General features: G+C 46.0%; 1 protein-coding gene across 1 annotated transcript in view; it reads left to right on the top strand.

Annotated features, from left to right (window-relative positions):
* The window catches only part of NME8 (NME/NM23 family member 8), a 405852-nt gene that overhangs the window by 311260 nt on the left and 75032 nt on the right, over positions 1 to 19560 (top strand). The window lies entirely within an intron of this gene.

Raw genomic sequence — 19560 nt, 5'->3', positions numbered from 1 at the left:
GGCCCCGGAGGATTTTAAAGCAAAATCTAAAAATCTCTTCTATGGCGTTCCGTCGCGCGAGCGATCGCACTGCGCATGTGCGCACACCTCTTCCTGCTCGCTGTGCGACACGCCCCTCAGTTTTTCTTTTTCCGCGTCTGAGGAGACACGGAGTTCGTTAGTGCTTCGTGTTTTCTTCAGGTCCTCGGAGTAAAATCTCTTTTTTTTATTTTACCCTTTTGGGTGTTCTTTATTTTTTCATTTGTACTCTTTCATGGCAGGCTCATTGTGGCTTATATATACAGGTACTTTTTGTACCTGGGGCAAGGAAAGGTTAAGTAATTGCCAGAGTCACAAGGGGCTGTGCCTGAAAGGAAGACAAAGCATATAAGCTTCTCTTTTTCTTTTTTCTTATAAAAGTGCTGGTATATTGTTATCTGTGGGCTCTCTCTCGCCAGCAAACTAAACAAGCCCACATTTTTTAGGATCCATTTATTACAACTTTACAAATGGCTCTCCAGAGCTGTGAGAGCCTGCTTCAGCACACCACTGTCCTTAAGTCCCACAAGTGGTGAAGGTGTATGTCACAGGAATAAAACAGGGACCTAAGCAGGTGCATCCCTGGTCAGCCACTGAATGGGCAACCTGGTGACACAAAATCAGTGGTGTAACCTTTGAAGTGAGTCTCCACCCGCCTCGGCGCCTCCTGCTCTGCAGGTCATTCGGGCGCATCGGAGGATGTGTCTTGGGCCGGATCATCTCCCTGTGAAGCGCAAGTAGTGTCTCAAAGACGAGACGTATTCTACTCTGCCAGGGATGCCCAAAGGAGATCATTCTGGAGTCCGACAGAGACCGATGCACGCTGGGTATAGTTATGCATCGAATAGGTCTCCACCTGCCTCGGCGCCTCCTGCTTGGCAGGTCATTCGGGCGCATCGGCGGATGTGTCTTGGGCCGGATCATCTCCCTGTGAAGCGCAAGTAGTGTCTCAAAGACGAGACGTATTCTACTCTGCCAGGGATGCCCAAAGGAGATCATTCTGGAGTCCGACAGAGACCGATGCACGCTGGGTATAGTTATGCATCGAATAGGTCTCCACCTGCCTCGGCGCCTCCTGCTTGGCAGGTCATTCGGGCGCATAAGCGGGTGTCGGTACCATCGGTGCCCAGAGCTTTGCTCCCTCTGTTATGGAGGTATCCGGGCTTCAGACACCAGTCGGTGCCGAGAGCGTTGCTCCCTCTGTTATGGAGGTATCCTGGCATTGGACGTCGATACACCGGTACCAGGTATCAACAGTGCCATCGGTACCGGGTATCATCGGTGCCGTGGATACCATCGGTACCGAGTGTCATGGGTACCGTCAGTACCGAGTATCTTCGGTACCGTCGGGTACCGAGTATCTTCGGTACCATGGGTGCCGTCGGTACCGAGTATCATCGGTGCGTCGGTACCGAGGAGTATCGGTACCAGGAACATTGGTACCATGGTCGGTGCCATGGGTCCCGTCGGTACCGGGTATCATCGGTACCATGGGTCCCGTCGGCACCGGGTATCATCGGTACCATGGGTGCCGTCGATACCGAGTGTCATCGGTGCCATGGGTGCTGTCGGTACCGGGTATCATGGGCACCATCGACTATCGGTACCAGGTATCATCGCCCATCGGTACCGAGTATCATGAGTACCATCAGTACCATAGTATCAGGTATCGTCGGTACCGCGGATACCATGGGTATCAGGTATCATGGATGCCGTCGGCACATGAGTACCATCGATACCAGATATCATGACCAGGTACCATCAGTGCCATGGGTGCCATTGGTACCAGGTGTCATGAGCACTGTCGGTGCCATGTGTACCATCGGTACCATCGGTGCTGTTGGTGCCGGATATCATGGGTACCATCGGTACCACATGTCATGGGTACCATCGGTACCAGGTATCATGGGTACCATCGATACCAGATATCATGACTATCATCGGTACCAAGTACCATGGGTACCATTGGTACCGGGGGCCATCGGTACCATGTGTATCATCGGTACCATCGGTGCCATGGTCTGGCAGTCTGGTTTCGATTCCCTTGCATTTCCAGATTTTGTCCTTGGCTTCGGGACCATGGGTACCATTGGATGCCATGGGTGCTACCGCCTTCTGCGGCATCTAGCTTTTCACCTGGTCTCCTTCACCGATGCTGCCTCTGGTATGGGTGTTCGCACCCTACTGGGGCAACTTCTCGACCCCGTAGTAGAACTTACCGCGCCTCCATATCGGACACGTTTGGATCTGAGCTGCTCTGTTTGAGTAGTTAGCTCAGTTCAATGATGGTTCATCTGACATTACAGTGGAGATTGTGAATCCCAATGCCCAGATGCTCGAGGTCCTAGATTACCATCTTCACCTGAGTCTTCTGCCACTCAGAACAGATAGGAGTTCTAAGAACTTACTTCGGTTACGAGCATTCCCACCGGAGTAGGCTAAACCTTTTCACCAAGTGGTCAGGTAGCACACGGTGTGTCGCAGGTTCCTGTCCAAGGGCATTTTCGACACTTGTAATGTAACACCTAGATTTCTGCTCTAGGTACAATGATGCGCAGACTCTCATGACTGTGTGCCTCTCTCCTGGAGGAGGAGACTCAGCAGAAAATTGTAGATATGCTGTGCATACACTTCCTCATCTCGGAAGTTCTTTAGAGAGAAGAGTAGTTTTCCTTGTGCCTTAAGGGGTCGTACCTATACTCCTACTTCTCGACAGCCGGTTCAGGCTATGCCTCAGCACGCTCGTTCTAGTCAGCGGCGTGCACCTAATCAGGCCCCTGCAGCTATTCCCCAGGAACCAGAGAGGGGTTTTTGACTGGCCGTACCGGCCAATCTGCCTGTCGGGGGGGAAGTTTAAATTTTCTCCACCAAAGGTGACTTCTTTTATCCTCCAACCGGTGGGTTTTTTCAAATAGTCCGGTTAGGATACATTCTCAATCTGGAATCAAACCCTCCACATTGTTCATTGGAAGCTTAATCCTTTAGCTTCCATCAAAAGTGAGTACTTGCAGAGGAACTCTCTGCCTTTCTCAGCGCCAATGCAGTCGAGCCCGTTCCACCAGGGCAAGAAGGATTGAGATTCTATTCCAGGTCCTTCCTTGTGGGTTGCGTCCCATCATAGACATAAGGGGCCTAAACAGATTTTGGTTCAGGATGCTTTCCCTGGGCATCCTTCTTCCCATACTTCAGGAAAACGATTGGTTATGCTCTCTGGACTTACAGGATACTTATACTCTCTTTGCTTCCAGAGTATGTTTTTTCCTAGTGCCTGGCTGTTGTTGCAGCAGCGTATCTTCATGGACTGGGAGTGCATGTGTTCCCTTAACACGATGATTGCCCGTCTCAACAGATTACAGCACAGTACATATTGAGACTTCTAGACACATGGCTTCCACAGTTCACGTAACTCCCATGGCACTTTTGCACATGACATCCGCTCAGTGCATCCTAGCTTCCCAGTGGTATCAAGTTTAGGGTATCTAGAGGATGTAACCCAACTGTTCGCCAGTCTTCAGAATTCCCCTCAGAGGTGGTTAATTCTCTCCATTTTGATTCTGAGGCGTCCCGTCCACCTTACTCAGTCAAAAGCTGCTGATGAAGGTTGCATCCCTCCTGGCTATCCAACCAAATTATTTTAATTCAACCAAACAATCGGGTTGTGATGCACTCGATAACAAAGGTGTACTGGATCTTGCCCTCTGAGTCAGGATGCCATGCAGATGTAGCGGTGGGCCCGCAACGCGGCATGTTTTCTCCAAGCCACTTATCTAATTGGCGTTAAACAGCAGTCTGGCCGACAGGCTGAGCAGGATAATGCTTGTTGAGCATGCCTGTAGTTCAAAAGATCTTCCGGAAGTGAGATACCCCCTCAGTGGATCTTTTTGCTACTTAGTCCAATCGCAAAGTCCCTCAGTTCTGTTCCAGGCTGCAGGTTCACGGCAGGCTACCATCGGATGCCTTTCTCCTTCTTTGGGGGACAGGTTTTCTGTATGCGTATCCTCCCTTACATCTGGTGGAAAAGACTTTGCTGATTCTCAAGCAAGATTGTGGAGCCATGATTCTGATTGCTCCTTTCTAGCTGCGTCAGATAGGATTCCCTCTTCTTCTGGAGTTGGAATGTTTTCCAGCTCTCATTACGCAGAACGAGGGGGCACTTCTACATCCCAACCTCCAATCTCTGGCTCACACGGTCTGGATGTTGAGAGTGTGGGTTTCGTTGAGTTTTCCAGAGTGTCTCCCGACTCTTGCTTGCTTCCAGAAAAGATTTCACAAAGAGGTGTTATTCTTTTTCATGGAAGAGGTTTGCCATCTGGTGTGACAGCAAGGCCCTAGATCCTGCCTCTTGTCTTATACAGACCTTGCTTGAGTTCTTTCTACACCTGTCTGAGTCTGGTCTCAAGACCAACTCTGTCAGTATTCATCTTCGTGCTATAAGAGCTTATCATCAACGTGTGAAAGGTCAGCCTTTAGCTGTCCACTTCATGAGAGGTTTATTTCTCCCCCAATATTGAGAGAATTCCTTGTATGTGTCTAGGGGAGATTATTTCTGTTGGGCTTAGCACCCCCAATAATTTTGACAGTTGGCTCTTATGCTTCGGTCAGAGTCCCTATCACTCCTTATGCAGTATCTTGGGGTCTCAATATCGTTTTCATCCAGCTGCTGCAAGCTCAATTCGGGCCACTGGATTCCTGCCATCTGAAGTATTGGACCTGGAAGGTCGTTTTCCTTAGTGGCTGTTCCTTCAACTCGTAAGGTCGGTGAGCTTCAGTCTCTAGTAGCTCAAGCGCCTTACCTTACTTCTCATCTTAACAGAGTAGTTCTCCGCATGCAGACAAAGTTCTTACTGGCGCTGGTATCAGAGTACCAGCTGATCCAGTCAATTGTCTTGCCAACATTCTTTCTCCCTCATCTTACATCCCTGGCGAAAGCAAGCTGCGCACTTTTTGCGTGGAGCAGACGAGCTCCCTCGGACGGTCCGCCCAGTTGTTTATTTCTTTTAATGCCAGTTGCTGTTGGAAACCGCATCATTTCTTCTTGGCTAGCAGATTGCATCTCCTTCATTTTTGTCCAAGCTGGACTGACTCTAGAGGGCCATGTCACGGCTCACAAAATTAGAGCCATGGCTGAGTCGGTGGCTCATCTAAGATCAGTCACTATTGAAGAGATCTGCAAAGCTGCGGCGTGGTCATCAGTCCACACATTCACATCTCACTACTGCCTTCAGCAGGATAGCCGACGCGTCAGTCGGTTTGGGCAGTCGGGGTTGCAGAACTTCTTTGGGGTTTAGAATCCAACTCCAACCCTCCTAAGCCCATTTTTGTTCTGTTCCAGGCTACACTCATTTAGATGTTTCTTCTTTTCAGGTCAATTTTTATTCTGGCCTCGCCGTTGCGAGACTCAATTGACCACTGTTTGTTGTGTTGTGTAAGCCTGGAAGCTAGGGATACCCCACTTGTGAGAATATCAGCCTGCTTGTCTTTGGAGAAAGAGTAGTTACTTACCTGTAACAGGTGTTCTCCGAAGACAGCAGCCTGCATATTCTCACAAACCCTCCCACCTCCCCTTTTGGAGTTGTCTCCTCCATCTTTTGGATTTAACTGAGGGGCGTGTGCGCACATGCGCAGTGCGATCGCTTGCGCGACGGAACACCGTAGAAGAGATTTTTAGATTTTGCTTTAAAATCCTCCGGGGCCGACGTGGCGTCACCACTTGTGAGAATATGCAGCCTGCTGTCTTCGGAGAACACCTGTTACAGGTAAGTAACTACTCTATACTGCTAGGCAGCCGCCTATATTGCAAGTTCTTTGTGACTAGCTCACAGTCTCTACGGCCTCCCAAGTCGCTAGGCAGCCCATACTGTAAGCTCTTCATGACCTGCCAAAGCTACTATACAATTTAGAGTTTATTAAAACTTGATATACTTCTGTTGTGAATTTTAGGGTGAATTTATCCCTCCTCCTAAATACCAATGGGCCTGCCACTTGTAATTTGTTAGTGGGAAATAAATCACCCGAGGCTACATGCAGTTGAGAAAGCAATTCAAATCTTTTATTAGTAACTTACCAAATACAGATACAATTGGTAATTGCTTTGAGGAGACCGGTTGTTATACAAAGGTATTCGCAAGCCAGATCTCCCTAGAAGTACATAAGCACTGCCATACTGGGAAAAGACCAATGGTCCATCAAGCCCAGCATCCTGTCTCTGACAGTGGCCAATCCAGGCTTCAAGAACCTGTAACCCCCCCCCCCCAAAAAAAAAAAAACCTTAATAATGTTCAATGGACTTTTCCCTCAGGAATCTGTGCAAACCCCCTTTAAATTCCGTAAGGCCAGCTGCTGTCACTACATTTTCCAGCAACGAGTTCCAGAGTCCAACTACACGCTGAGTAAAGAAAAACTTTCTCCTATTTGTTTTAAATCTACCATATTCTAGCTTCGTGTCCCCTGGTTTTGTTGTTGTTTGAAAGTGTAAACAAACGCTTCACATCTGTCCACTCTATTCCGCTCATTATTTTGTAGACTTCTATCATATCACCTCTCAGCCGCCTTTTCTCCAAGCTGAGGAGCCCTAACCTTCTCAGCCTTTACTCATAGGGAAGTCGTTCCATTCCCTTTATCATTTTCGTTGCCCTTCTCTGCACTTTCTGTAATTGCTTTATATCTTTTTTGAGATGCGGCAACCAGAATTGGACACAGTATTCTAGGTGTGGTCGCACCATGGTGCGATACAACGACATTATATCGTCCTTGTGTTAGTTTTCCATTCCTTTCCTAATAATACTCAACATTCTTTGCTCTTTCTTAGCCGCCGCAGCACACTGAGCAGAAGTTTTTAACATCTTATCAACAGTGACTCCCAGATCCCTTTCTAGGTCTGTGACTCTTAACGCGGAACCTTGCATGACATAGCTGTAATTCGGGTTCCTTTTACCCACATGCATCACTTTGCACTTGTCAACATTGAACTTCGTCTGCCACTTGCACACCCAATCTCCCAGTCTCGCGAGGTCCTCCTGTAATCTTTCACACTCCTCCTGCGACTTGACCACCCTGAATAGTTTTGTGTCATCTGCGAATTTAATTACCTCACTAGTTACTCCCATCTCTAGGTCATTTATAAATATGTTAAAAATCAGCGGTCCCAGCACAGACCCCTGCGGGACCCCACTAACTACCCTTCTCCACTGAGAATACTGACCATTCAACCCTACTCTCTGCTTCCTATCTTTCAACCAGTTCATAATCCATAGTAATACGCTACCTCCGATCCCATGACTCTCCAGTTTCCTCTGGAGTCTTTCATGAGGCACTTTGTCAAACACCTTTTGAAAATCCAGATACACAATATCCACCGGCTCCCCATTGTCCACGTGTTTGTTCACCCCCTCAAAAAAATGCAGTAGATTGGTGAGGCAAGACTTCCCTTCACTAAATCCGTGCTGACTTTGTCTCATCAGCCTATTTTTTTGTATGTGCTCTGTAATTTTATTCTTAATAATAGCCTCTACCATTTTGCCCGGTCCCGACATCAAACTCACTAGTCTATAATTTCCCGGATCTCCTCTGGAACCCTTTTTAAAAATCGGCGTAACATTGGCTACCCTCCAGTCTTCCAGTACCACACCTGATTTTAGGGATAGATTGCATATTACTAACAGTAGCTCTACAAGTTCATTCTTCAGTTCTATTAATACTCTGGGATGAATACCATCCGGTTCTGGTGATTTACTGCTCTTCAGTTTGCAGAACTGACCCATTACATCCTCCAAGTTTCACAGTGAATTTGTTTAGTTTCTCCAACTCACCTGCTTCAAATACGCTTTCCGGCACCAGTATCCCTCCCAAATCCTCCTCGGTGAAGACCAAAGCAAAGAATTCATTTAATTTCTCCGCTACGGCTTTGTCTTCCCTGATCGCCACTTTAACACCACTTTCGTTCAGCGGCCCAACCGATTCTTTAGCCGGCTTCCTGCTTTTAATGTATGTAAAAAAATTTTTACTATGTATTTTCGCTTCTAACGCTAACTTTTTTTCAAAGTCCTTTTTAGCCCTCCTTATCTCCGCTTTGCATTTGGCTTGGCATTCCTTATGTTTTATCTTATTATTTTCAGTCGGTTCTCTTCTCCATTTTTTGAAGGATTGTTTTTTGGCTTTAATGGCTTCCTTTACCTTACTGCTTAGCCACGCCGGCTGACGTTTGGTCTTTTTTCCTCTTTTTCTAATACGCGGAATATATTTGTTCTAGGATGGTGTTTTTGAACAGCATCCACGCCTGATGCAAGTTTTTTACCCTGTGAGCTGCTCCTTTTAGTGTTTTTTTCACCGTTTTTCTCATTTTATCATAGTCACCTTTTCTAAAGTTAAACGCTAGTGTATTTGATTTCCTAAGTTCACTTCCTTCAATGCCAATTTCAAAACTGATCATATTGTGATCACTGTTATCAAGCGGCCCTCGCACCGTTACCCCCCGCACTAGATCATGTGCTCCACTAAGGACTAAGTCTAGTATTTTTCCTTCTCTTGTCTGCTCCTGAACCAGCTGTTCCATGAAGTAGGAAATGCAATCACTCTTATACCTTCATGGTGGCAACAAATTATTCATAGGTAATATGACAATAAACACACTTATTGGCTATGATAATATCGTGGTTAGCACTTTTTGGATATATGATTATAAGTTGGTTAGTACTCAGAAAGACTAATAATACGTTTACCTAGAAATGCTAATAATAGTATTGGTTCTTCTAGGAATACAAAGTCACCTTCCTTTGGAGTTATCAAGTTCTGCAACTGCAGAACATCTGTGACCACTATGATGTTGCACTATGTTAATCTTGTCTGTCCACCTACGCCCGTTCCTCATTCTAGCTTGCACTTAGGTTTCTCAACTGATCATGTGGCTTGGTACTGATCTGAAGCTCAGGCCAGTATTACACAAACTTAAGGCCTGTCAGCTTTTAGGAGGACTTGAGCCCTGAATCAAAGTAAAGACAGTGGTTCATGATATACATCTCCCCCCTTGAAGGTCTTCAAAAGTAAGACCTTCACAAATATGGAAAGTAGTGTCTCCAGCAGTGGGCCTAGGCCGCCACCAAGGCACACGCTCGCACCCCCAAAGCATGAGCCAGCTCGTAGTGAGGAAAAGCTCAACGTGGTTAGTGCTCCGATTGTAGGCTGTCTTAGGTTGCAGGCATCCTAGAGTCCCTCAGCAGGATGGGAGTTCAGTTCCTGTCTTACCTGTCATGGCCATGCAATCTCATGAGCACTAGGAGGTGGGTGTAACAGATGAGAGACACATGATAGGGGGGAAGGTCAAGAGTAAGGGGTTACAAATGGGATGGGTAAGGCTAGGACTGCCATGGCAGGATAACATAGCAGCAACAATTCCTAGGGGGCAACAGGCCAATATGAGTACAAGCATAGAGCTGCAAGAGGAAGGAAACTTGGCAAACAGAAAAAACAAAAAGAACCATATACCAAGGCTAAATACTCGTATAATAGCATCTTAATACTAGCATATTTGAAATAAATGATGTATGTATAATGGCATAGATAAGAGCAATTGATTACATGTGTAACTATTTATAGGATAGTCAGGCATTAAGTGCGACATCATCATAAATGGCAACATCCGGGTTGGTAAGGGAAGTTTGCATTTGAGCATAAGCAGTGTCATCATCATGATTGCTTTGCAGTGGTTCATACAGAGTCAAGGCGTACTCTAGCTTCTTTTTTGCTTAAAGCAGTTTCAATTAAGCATTACACCAACCCTCTAACACAAGGAATAATACAGCAACCCAGAAGTATAAGTAGAGCAACGACAATAACTAGAGTGGTTAAAACTGAAAGTATGAAATCTTTCCATTTTCTAAAGATACCTTCTAACCAACCAGTCCAAGTGGTGTTTATACCAGAGTTTTCAGCAAGTTCCTCAGCCAAAGTGGTAAGGCCCTGTAAAGCCCCGGTGATAGAGCCATCAGGTGCAGTGTTATTAGGAATATAAGTACAACAGTGGCCGCCTTACATCACACACACGCCCCCTTTCTCGGCCAGCATCATATCAAGGACTAATCGATTTTCCCAGGCCATGCAGCTAGTGGCATCCAATTGTTCAGCAATACCTTTGATGGCATCATGGGTGTAATTAATGAACCGTTGTTGATTGTAATAGGTGTAATTAATCCAATCAACATTCTTCCTAATGGTAATCCACCAAAACATTGAAGACACAAAACCTGCAGCAATCTGATTTTGGGCTTTAAACTCATCTGGAACCCCCCCCCCCCCCCCCCCCCCCCTTGGTACACCTATTGCATCAATATAGACCCTGTTGTCAAAAGAGCCAGCAGGAGCATTTCTTCTTAAGCGGTGGGGGATGGATTGATCTTTGTGTTGGGATGCTATGGTAAGGGGAATAACTAACTTGGCCAAAGCACATTGTCCTTGCCAATTAGGGGGCAAGGTGGGGTAAAGGGTTTTAGTTCCACAGTACCACCACACACCGGCCCGGGGGTTGGAAAACTTTGAAAAATCAATAGAGTTAATAGTAAGTACACTGAAATTACATGCTGTTAAATTCCCAACAAAGTGGGGTTTGGTTACATTGATCCTTACTAGACAGGTAGTAAATTTTAATAGTGAGGTGGGGACCTTGAATACAGGGGGCATTCTAGTTTCTTTGGGTAAATTTGGAAACAGTAAAGCAAGGGATTTACAAGATTTGTCATTATCGTTATTCTGAAGTAGTTTTAGCAAGCATACGGTCCCCTCATAATCAGTGTCAAAATTTAAGGGAAATCATTGGTGATATCCAAGATGGCGATCGGGAAGGACGTGTGAGCAGCAGCTCCTGATCAGCTATCGTTTTCTGCAGGAAGCGAAAAGAGAAACCTAATTTGCCTACCTCCACAGGCAAGGTGAATCCCTCTTCCACCCGACAGTTGACTCTAGAAGAGTCGGGTATGCTGCTTCCGGGGACTCGAGTTGACGATTCGAGGGGCCCTCTGGAAACACTGGACCTCAGCATAGAGAGGATAACATTGAGCCCCCCCTCTTACGACAACACCCCCAAGGCCGGGAGGAGATATGATGGCGCGGCGGGAGCAGCCGGTTGTGGATTCCGGAAGTGGTGCCCCAGCCAGCGACTGTTCGTGGAGACCTCGTAGCCACATCTTCACAGGTGGAAACATCGAGTCGGGCGGGTATGGCGGTTCGACTGCCCCCGCCTGTGGGCGAAACCTGTACGAGTCTTGAGGACATGATTAGATTTTCTGTTGCCACTACGAATTACATATGGGAAAAGATTCAGGGTCTAGATGCCTCGTTACAACAAATTGCAGCTTCTTTTGGCGGAAAAGTGGCAGAATTATCACAAGAACATAATGCTTTATCGAGAAAAGTGACGGAGCAGACTACCAAGATGGACTCTATAGAAAATGAGGTACTATCACTTAAAACAAGACATCAAAGAAATCTTCAAAGAAATCAATCAAAGTCTACACATCATGAACACATGGGCAGACACATTCCGTCTGAAATTAAATGCAGAAAAAACTCAATGCCTGGTACTCACCTCCCAATACAACACTAACGAATTCAACGCGATAAATACACCAAACCTAAACCTTCCAATCTCGAAAACGCTAAAAATCCTTGGAGTCACTATCGACCGCCACATAACACTTGAAACCCACGCAAACAACACAACTAAGAAGATGTTCTACTGCATGTGGAAACTGAAAAGGATAAGACCATTCTTCCCAAGATTCGTCTTTCGTAACCTAGTGCAATCCCTCGTCCTTAGCCATCTGGATTACTGCAACTCATTATACGCAGGCTGCAAAGAGCAAACACTGAGGAAACTTCAAACAGCCCAGAACACAGCAGCCAGACTCATCTTCGGAAAACCAAAGTATGAAAGGGCAACACCACTACGAGAAAAACTACACTGGCTTCCACTTAAGGAACGCATCACTTTTAAGGTATGCACACTAGTCCACAAGATCATTCACGGCGAAGCCCCAGCCTACATGTCCGAGTTGATTGACCTACCACCCAGAAATGCTAGGAGATCTTCCCGAACATACCTCAACCTCCATTTCCCTACTTGCAAGGGCGTGAAATACAAGACGCTACACGCGTCAACCTTTTCTCACACAAGCATGCAGCTTTGGAACACACTGCCGCGCAACTTAAGAGCGATCCACGAACAAGCATCCTTCCGCAGATTACTGAAGACCCATCTATTTGAAACAATTTACGGAAAGAACCAAAACACATAGAGTCCACACTCACTGTTCATCAATGCATCATACATCCACTTATGATCTCCCATCCCCCATAATTCCACATTACTCATACATTTACTCACAGAAATATGTACACCATGTGCCTTTGTGTCTTAACACTGCCCTTAAGCTTCCCATTGTCTCCTCCCAATGTCTCAATGTTGATGTCCCATTGTGATATTCCTAATGATAATTCGATTATCTCGCATACCTTGTACAATATAACCAAGTTGTAACAAATGTATTTTCATTATTCTTATCTTATTGTAAGCCACACTGAGCTCGCAAAGAGGTGGGAAAATGTGGGATACAAATGCAAACAATAAATAAATAAATTAAAGATAACCTCCAAAAAAGAAAAATTGAGTACATGGAGAATCAATTGAGAAGATGTAATCTACGTTTTTTTGAATTTTCCTAAATCTCCCTTAGTTCCTGCCAAAGAAATGTTAAGAAAATATCTTGTTGAAATAATGGGGATATCCCCAGATAATTTTCCTCCATTAACCAAGGTTTTGTACATTTCAAGTACAGGAACGGGAAGATCAGTTCAAACAACTCAACCTGATTTAAATTTGACTCAGTTTCTTGAGAGCTCATTGAAGGTTATTACTGAAAGGACAACGTTGCTGGTATCATTTGCTCTAGAGCTAGACCGAAACAATATTTCCTTCAAATTGGTTACGCTAAGGATTTTAACAGGGATTTCTTTTTCCAGCAACTTAGGTGGCAACAGAGGGTTATGTGGGTCGCCAGCGGGTGCTGAAGAATGAGGTGGGTTAACAAAAACACGAAAACGGCCAACGGGGTCCACCCTGTGAGGGACATCAATTCCAATACCAAAGGTGTGGTTTAAGTGCCACATTTACTCCCCAAAAGGTGAGGGTCACAGGGTTACATTTGGTCTGTGAACAAGTGTCATGGGTTCTGTGAAGGAAATTTGTATGCGTAGGGGGTCATTCCAGGTAAAGTGATCGTGGGTTGGGTAGTTCAGGCCAGTATATCACCATACATTCTGCCATTTCATACAGGGAGAACTGAAAGAAGCTCTTTTCGCATAGACACACAAGTAAACAGGAAATTGGGAATGCCACCTCTGCCAATCCATAAGTCCACAAAGGGCAATGCTGCAAACATCAAATTGCACTGTGACAGCAACACTGGACAGGTTAAGGTATATAGTAGTCTGTACTGGATAACTCCTACGAGCATAGTAGCTATCCATGTCTTGGGGATCTAGGTTGGTTGCCTTACTAAAGGTAGTGCTGCTGCGGGGCCCAGACGGTGGGAGCGCCGCATCTTGGTTAAGACAGGGATCAATAGTACAAAGAAAAAGGGATAGTAGGTAAATGGTAAACATTTCGTCTTTTAGGAGCAGAAAGCAGTGCAAAATTGTTCAAAAAGCAGCACAGTTAATACTAGAACACAGGTGCGCAGGAAAGCAAGTGCAAACATTCACGAGTGTCCATCAATAAAAAAATGGTGGTGTTAGCAATGTAAGTCAGGAAAAGGGGAGCGAGAGAGAAATGAAGTGGAATTTTTCCAGTATGAACAGTACCACTGCTAAGATAAAAATGGTGGCTGGAAGAATAGAAGAAAGATATGAGTCCAAAGGCCATAGACATAAAATTATTCATCCTCTGGCAAATGGGCATGGAGTCTGTCAAGTAAACATAGGCCCGTACCCAGGTACTCTCGTAGTGCCATAACTGCGGACCAAATAAAAGTAATGAAAATAATAGTAAAGGAAAGGTAAAACAGAACCCCAAAAGCTAGGAGTAAGTTATTCATGGAGGGATGAAAGAGTTAATTGGAAATGCAGCAAATGCTATGTCCTAAAGTAAAATGTCAGTGAGTGATAAGAGGGGCAAACACAACAAAATTAATAGTAGAGTAAAAATAAAATTACAGAAGGCTCCCCTTAATCGGTCTGTGCCCAAGGTCCATCGAGCAGCCACAAGGTTAGAAGAAACAAAAGGAACCGTACCAAAATAATAGTGGATTGCATCGGGGCAAAAGCATACAAGACAAAAATAATGTAAAACAGAACACAAAAGGGTTATGAGTTCCACATTAATCATTTGTTCATAAGAAAATAAAATGTCAGTTATTATACCCTTGGCTACACAAACGACTAATATATTTGTAACCTTAACATACTAAGTGCCATGATTAATGGGAAGCACAATAACCTACACAGGACAATAAGTATATTGTTGTGGAATGTCATAAGCTTCGGTATGTTATTGACTTCTGGTTTTGTTTATCTTCCTGTAAGCAAATCAGACATGAAATTTATCCAGCAGGAACAAGATTAATGCTGCAATGAGAGTAAAGCAAAAAATGAGTCCAAAAAGTGCATACATGTAAGGAGAGAAGTTAAATCTTGAGTTGTTTGTTTACTGGTTCTGTGGTATCGGGGACCCGTCCAGGTTAAATATCTGTTGTGTCTCCTAGTGGTGTTCTGTCAGGGAGTTTGAGGCAACTCCTGGCTCTGAAGCATGTGTACCAAAGGCTCTAATGTCTTTTAAATGGACCCAGGAAGTGTGGTCCTGGAGCTTCACTGCAGTGGCTGTTACTGCTTCAACTTTAAATGAGCCAGCATAGACAGGGTCCTTCCAGGTCTTGTGGGTGTAATATTTTCTATGGACTAGATCTCCTATCTTCAGGTCCTTGGAGTTTTGTATACTATCCCCCCTTCTGTCTGGCAATTCCTGGGAATGGCAAGACAGAGACGTTATTACCGATTTGAGCTGATCCCAATAAACAGAGTATGTGTCAGGCAAGTGATGATCAGGATTACCGGGAATGAGACGCATTCTGGGTCCAGTACACAACTGAAAAGGGGTCAAATTTAATGCCGCAGAAGGCGTGGCACGTAGGACAAGTAGAGCCAAGGGCAGGGCATCAAGCCAGGTTTTGATACCATTGACCATGAGTTGTCTATGTTTAGTTTTCAACAGACCATTATATCTTTCCACTAGACCATTGCTAGTGGGTTTATAGATACTCATCATCCGGTGAGTAATCTGTAATTTAGCAGTCAAGGTCTGGATTAACTCGTTGACAAAATTTAGGAGTATTCAAAAAGGAAAGGGAAGGGAAATGGGACTTGATATACCGCCTTTCTGAGGTTTTTGCAACTACATTCAAAGCGGTTTACATATATTCAGGTACTTATTTTGTACCAGGGGCAATGGAGGGTTAAGTGACTTGCCCAGAGTCATAAGGAGCTGCAGTGGGAATTGAACTCCGTTCCCCAGGATCAAAGTCCACTGCACTAACCACTAGGCTACTCCTACAGAGTGGTATATAGACAACATTTGGGGAGCCCAAACTTTATAAGATAGGTTATCATACATCGTGGAAGCACTAAGGTGTAAGGGATAGTGCACAGAATGTAACATCAAATGTAAAACCTGGTGTGCAATACAAATCTGGCCACTAGGGTGTACCCAAATATTGTGAGAAGTCTGCTTGCAGCCACTCTGTGACCAAGATCGCAACTCAGCTTGAGTTGCTGAAGCTTGTAAAGTGTCATACAGTTCAGCTTTACTCATAAGGGAAGTGAGAGTTTCGACAGCAGTAGACAACAGTATGCTTTCAGCAGCATTGTGATCAGAAACAGAAGGTGTATCAGTGACTTCTTTGGCTAAGTCATCTGCCATGTGGTTACCATTAATCTCAAAAGAGAAAATGGTTTCTTGGTGGGCTTCTATCCATGTGATGGCAGTACGTAAGTGATTTTTATGGCGGTTTTTCAGCGCCTCAAAGACTTTATTCCATGGAGAAATATGGGTCAAAGGGTGACCAGTGGAGGACACCATGCCCCTCTGATTCCATTTGCGAATGTGGGAGTGTAAGGAGGAAAAGATATAAGCTGAATCTGTAACAATAGAGAGATCATCCTGTAACGCTTTGAATTGCAAAACATATAAAGCAGCAGCTAGTTCAGCCGTCTGGGAAGTGTATGAACTGGGGAGTCTATATTGTACAATGTCAACGTGGATTTCATCAGGTGTGTAATGTACAGCAGCAAAACCAACAGTATCATTTTGCTGAGACCCATCCGTAAACCAGACGGGTCTAGTCTGTAAAATTTCAGAGTGAACAGAAAGGGAAGCAGGCAATGCAGGCAAAAGGCAAAGAAGCAGTGCACAGATGAGGAAGTAAATCAGTACTATCAGTAACAGCAGTCATTGGGAGTAACCGTTGTAAATCAGCAGCTGTAAGGGGCTGGATATGGTGTAAATATGTAGAATGACGGGCAAGTGAGGGATATAACCATACAACTTTAAAACAGCAGTGGTAGCCGCCACAAGTCCTTTTTCACAAAAGGTGAATCCTAGTTCAACAGGGGTAACATTTTCAGACAAATATCCACAGGCAATGTCATCATCTTGCTGGGTTATTAAAGCTGTCCAAGTAGTCTCACTATGAGGCATATTTTCAAAGCACTTTGGGAGGCTAAGTTCCATAGGTTTCTATGGAACTTTGGGAGGCTAAGTGCTTTGAAAATGAGCCTCTATGCGTAATCCACAAATACACATCCTGAGACACATTAATCGTAGCTAAAGGGGAACTGAACATCACGTCTTTGACAAGACTAACAAGGGCAAGTTTTTCCTGATCAGTAAAATGGATGGGCTCACTTTTAGAAGTATGTTTACCAGTTAACTTCAAATAAAACATTTTAGTACGATCAGAATAATTAGGAATCCACAAGCGGCAGAAATTCAACATCCTACTACTACTACTACTATTTAGCATTTTTATAGCGCTACAAAGCGTACGCAGCACTGCACAAACATAGAAGAAAGACAGTCCCTGCTCAAAGAGCTTACAATCTAATAGACAAAAAAATCCCACTTGTGGCCCCACAATTACTTCCGGCAGTACCTGTACTAACCTATTTGCCAGTATTTTTGCAAAAAATTTTGTTTCTCTGTTCAACAAGGATATCGGTCTGTAAGAGGAAGGTTGCGCAGGGTCCCGACCTGGTTTCGGCAACAGAATAATTTGAGCCAACTGCAGTGATTGTGGGAGTTCCCCTGAAGACACAAACAGAAAAAAAAGACTGTAAGGTTGGGACAATCAAAGGAGATAATAGTTTATAGAATTCAGCTCGGAACCCATCAGATCCCGGCGTCTTCGCTAAGACACTCTGCTGGACCACCAAGGCAACTTCATCCTCCCCAATTGGAGCATTAAGCCGAACTAACGCCTGCGCTCCCCATCAAGGTAGATCCAAGCTATTCAAATATATCTCCCCATCTAACACTGTTTCCATATCATCATGCTGATCAATCCATAGACTGGTGGGTTGTGTCCATCTACCAGCAGGTGGAGATAGAGAGCAATCCTTTTGCCTCCCTATATGTGGTCATGTGCTGCCAGAAACTCCTCAGTATGTTCTCTGTCTCAGCAGGTGGTGGTCACACACAGCAGCAGCTCTGGCTAGGTCTCCAAACCTAATTTTTAGGTTTTGTTGAGTACCTGGGGTTGAGGGCTCTTCTTGAGCAAGTGCAAACCTGGTGGTGCCAGGTCCCTCCTTTTCTCCCCCCTCCCACTGGCTCCGTTGAGAAAAAAAAAATTTTTTGGACGTCCTTAAGGGCGTTTATTTCCACGTTTATTTAAACGTTTATTGCAGCTACTCACTGGGACACCAGTTCGTTACAGCTCGGAGCGAGAAGCAGGTAATTTTTACCTTTTTGTAGCGGGCAGGGGGTTCCCCGATCGATCGCCACGTGGCCTATGGCGTCGGAGGGCGAGGGCGCGAAGAATCGCTCCCCGGATCACGTGTGCGCTTCTAGCGGGGATGCGGGGGTCTTAAAGTCTGATTCGCCCTTGTTGGGTGTCAGTTTGGAGGCCGGTCAGTGTCCCAGTTCTTCCTCCGGTGCGGCGGTTTTTCCCGCCATAAACGCCCATCCCCCTTCTGCTCGCCTCCGCCATCTTGGCCAGCCACTCTGCTCGGATGGCTTCTTCTTGGGCCGCCCTTGAGGTGGGAGACGTTAATGCCATGGCCGCCCTTGATTTGGGCGACGGCAAAAAAGCGGCTAAAGTTAAGCGCCGTTCTTCCCGCGCGGCTCCTTCGCGGAGTGTCGCGCTGGATGCCATCTTGGATGCGCAGCATGTTTCTCCCCCGCTCTTGCGAGCGCCGGTTGAGGGTGCGTCTAGGGCTGTGGCCCAGGCTGCTGAAGTGCACAGTCTGGGGGGTTTCACCCCCAAGTTTATTTTGCTGCTGCATCAGGCCTTCCTTATGCAAAACGCTGCCCCTTCTCCCTTGTCCGATAAAGGGGTTGAGGCCCCCGGAAGTAAACGCCCTCGGGTGGATTCCCAGGCCTTAGAGGACTCTGTCTTCTCTGATGTAGATGAGGGCAGCGTATCTGAGTTCTCCCAACCGTCCTTTGGGGATTCCTTGGAGGAGACGGATTCCCGCTCGGATGGAGCGGATGACCCCTCTGCAGCGCGGATCTTTCGCTCAGAGGATTTGCCCAACCTGTTAGTGCAGGCCATGAGCATTTTGAAGATTTCCTCTCCGGAGGACGTCTCTCCCTCAGCCCCTGTTGGCTCCGCCATTATGCTGGGGACGAAGCGCCCGCCTAGAACCTTCCACGTGCATGATACCATGCACACCTTAATTTTGGCTCAATGGGATGTCCCGGAAGCGAGCCTCAAAGTGGCTAGGGCTATGTCCCGCCTCTATCCTTTGCCTGAAAGTGAACGTGAGGCCTTTCTTTGGCCTACCGTGGATTCTTTAATCACTGCGGTGACTAAGAAAACGGCGTTGCCGGTGGAAGGTGGCACGGCCCTAAAGGACGCCCAAGACAGAAGATTGGAGACGGCCTTAAGGTCGTCCTTCGAGGCGGCTGCTTTAAGTTTGCAGGCCTCAGTTTGCGGCTCCTATGTGGCCAGGGCGTGACTGACGATTGTGCAGCGGGCTTACCCCTCGGATCCTTCCTTGAGGGCTGATTGGCCGGCCCTGGAATCGGGCCTGGCTTATTTGGCAGACTTACTGTATGATGTCTTGAGAGCCTCGGCTAAAGGTATGGCTCAGACAGTCTCTGCGCGGCGGTGGCTTTGGCTGAAGCATTGGTCTGCTGACCACGCCTCTAAGTCCTGCCTGGCTAAGTTGCCTTTTAAAGGCAAGCTGCTCTTTGGGGTCGAGCTGGACAAAATTGTGACCGATCTCGGCACGTCTAAGGGCAAGAGGTTACCAGAGGTCAGGGCTCGGGCCAGTGCTCGCCCCGGT

Source organism: Microcaecilia unicolor, chromosome 1, assembly GCF_901765095.1.
Source record: "Microcaecilia unicolor chromosome 1, aMicUni1.1, whole genome shotgun sequence".
NCBI classification, from domain to species: Eukaryota; Metazoa; Chordata; class Amphibia; order Gymnophiona; family Siphonopidae; genus Microcaecilia; species Microcaecilia unicolor.
This window is presented reverse-complemented; position numbering and strand designations above follow the sequence as displayed.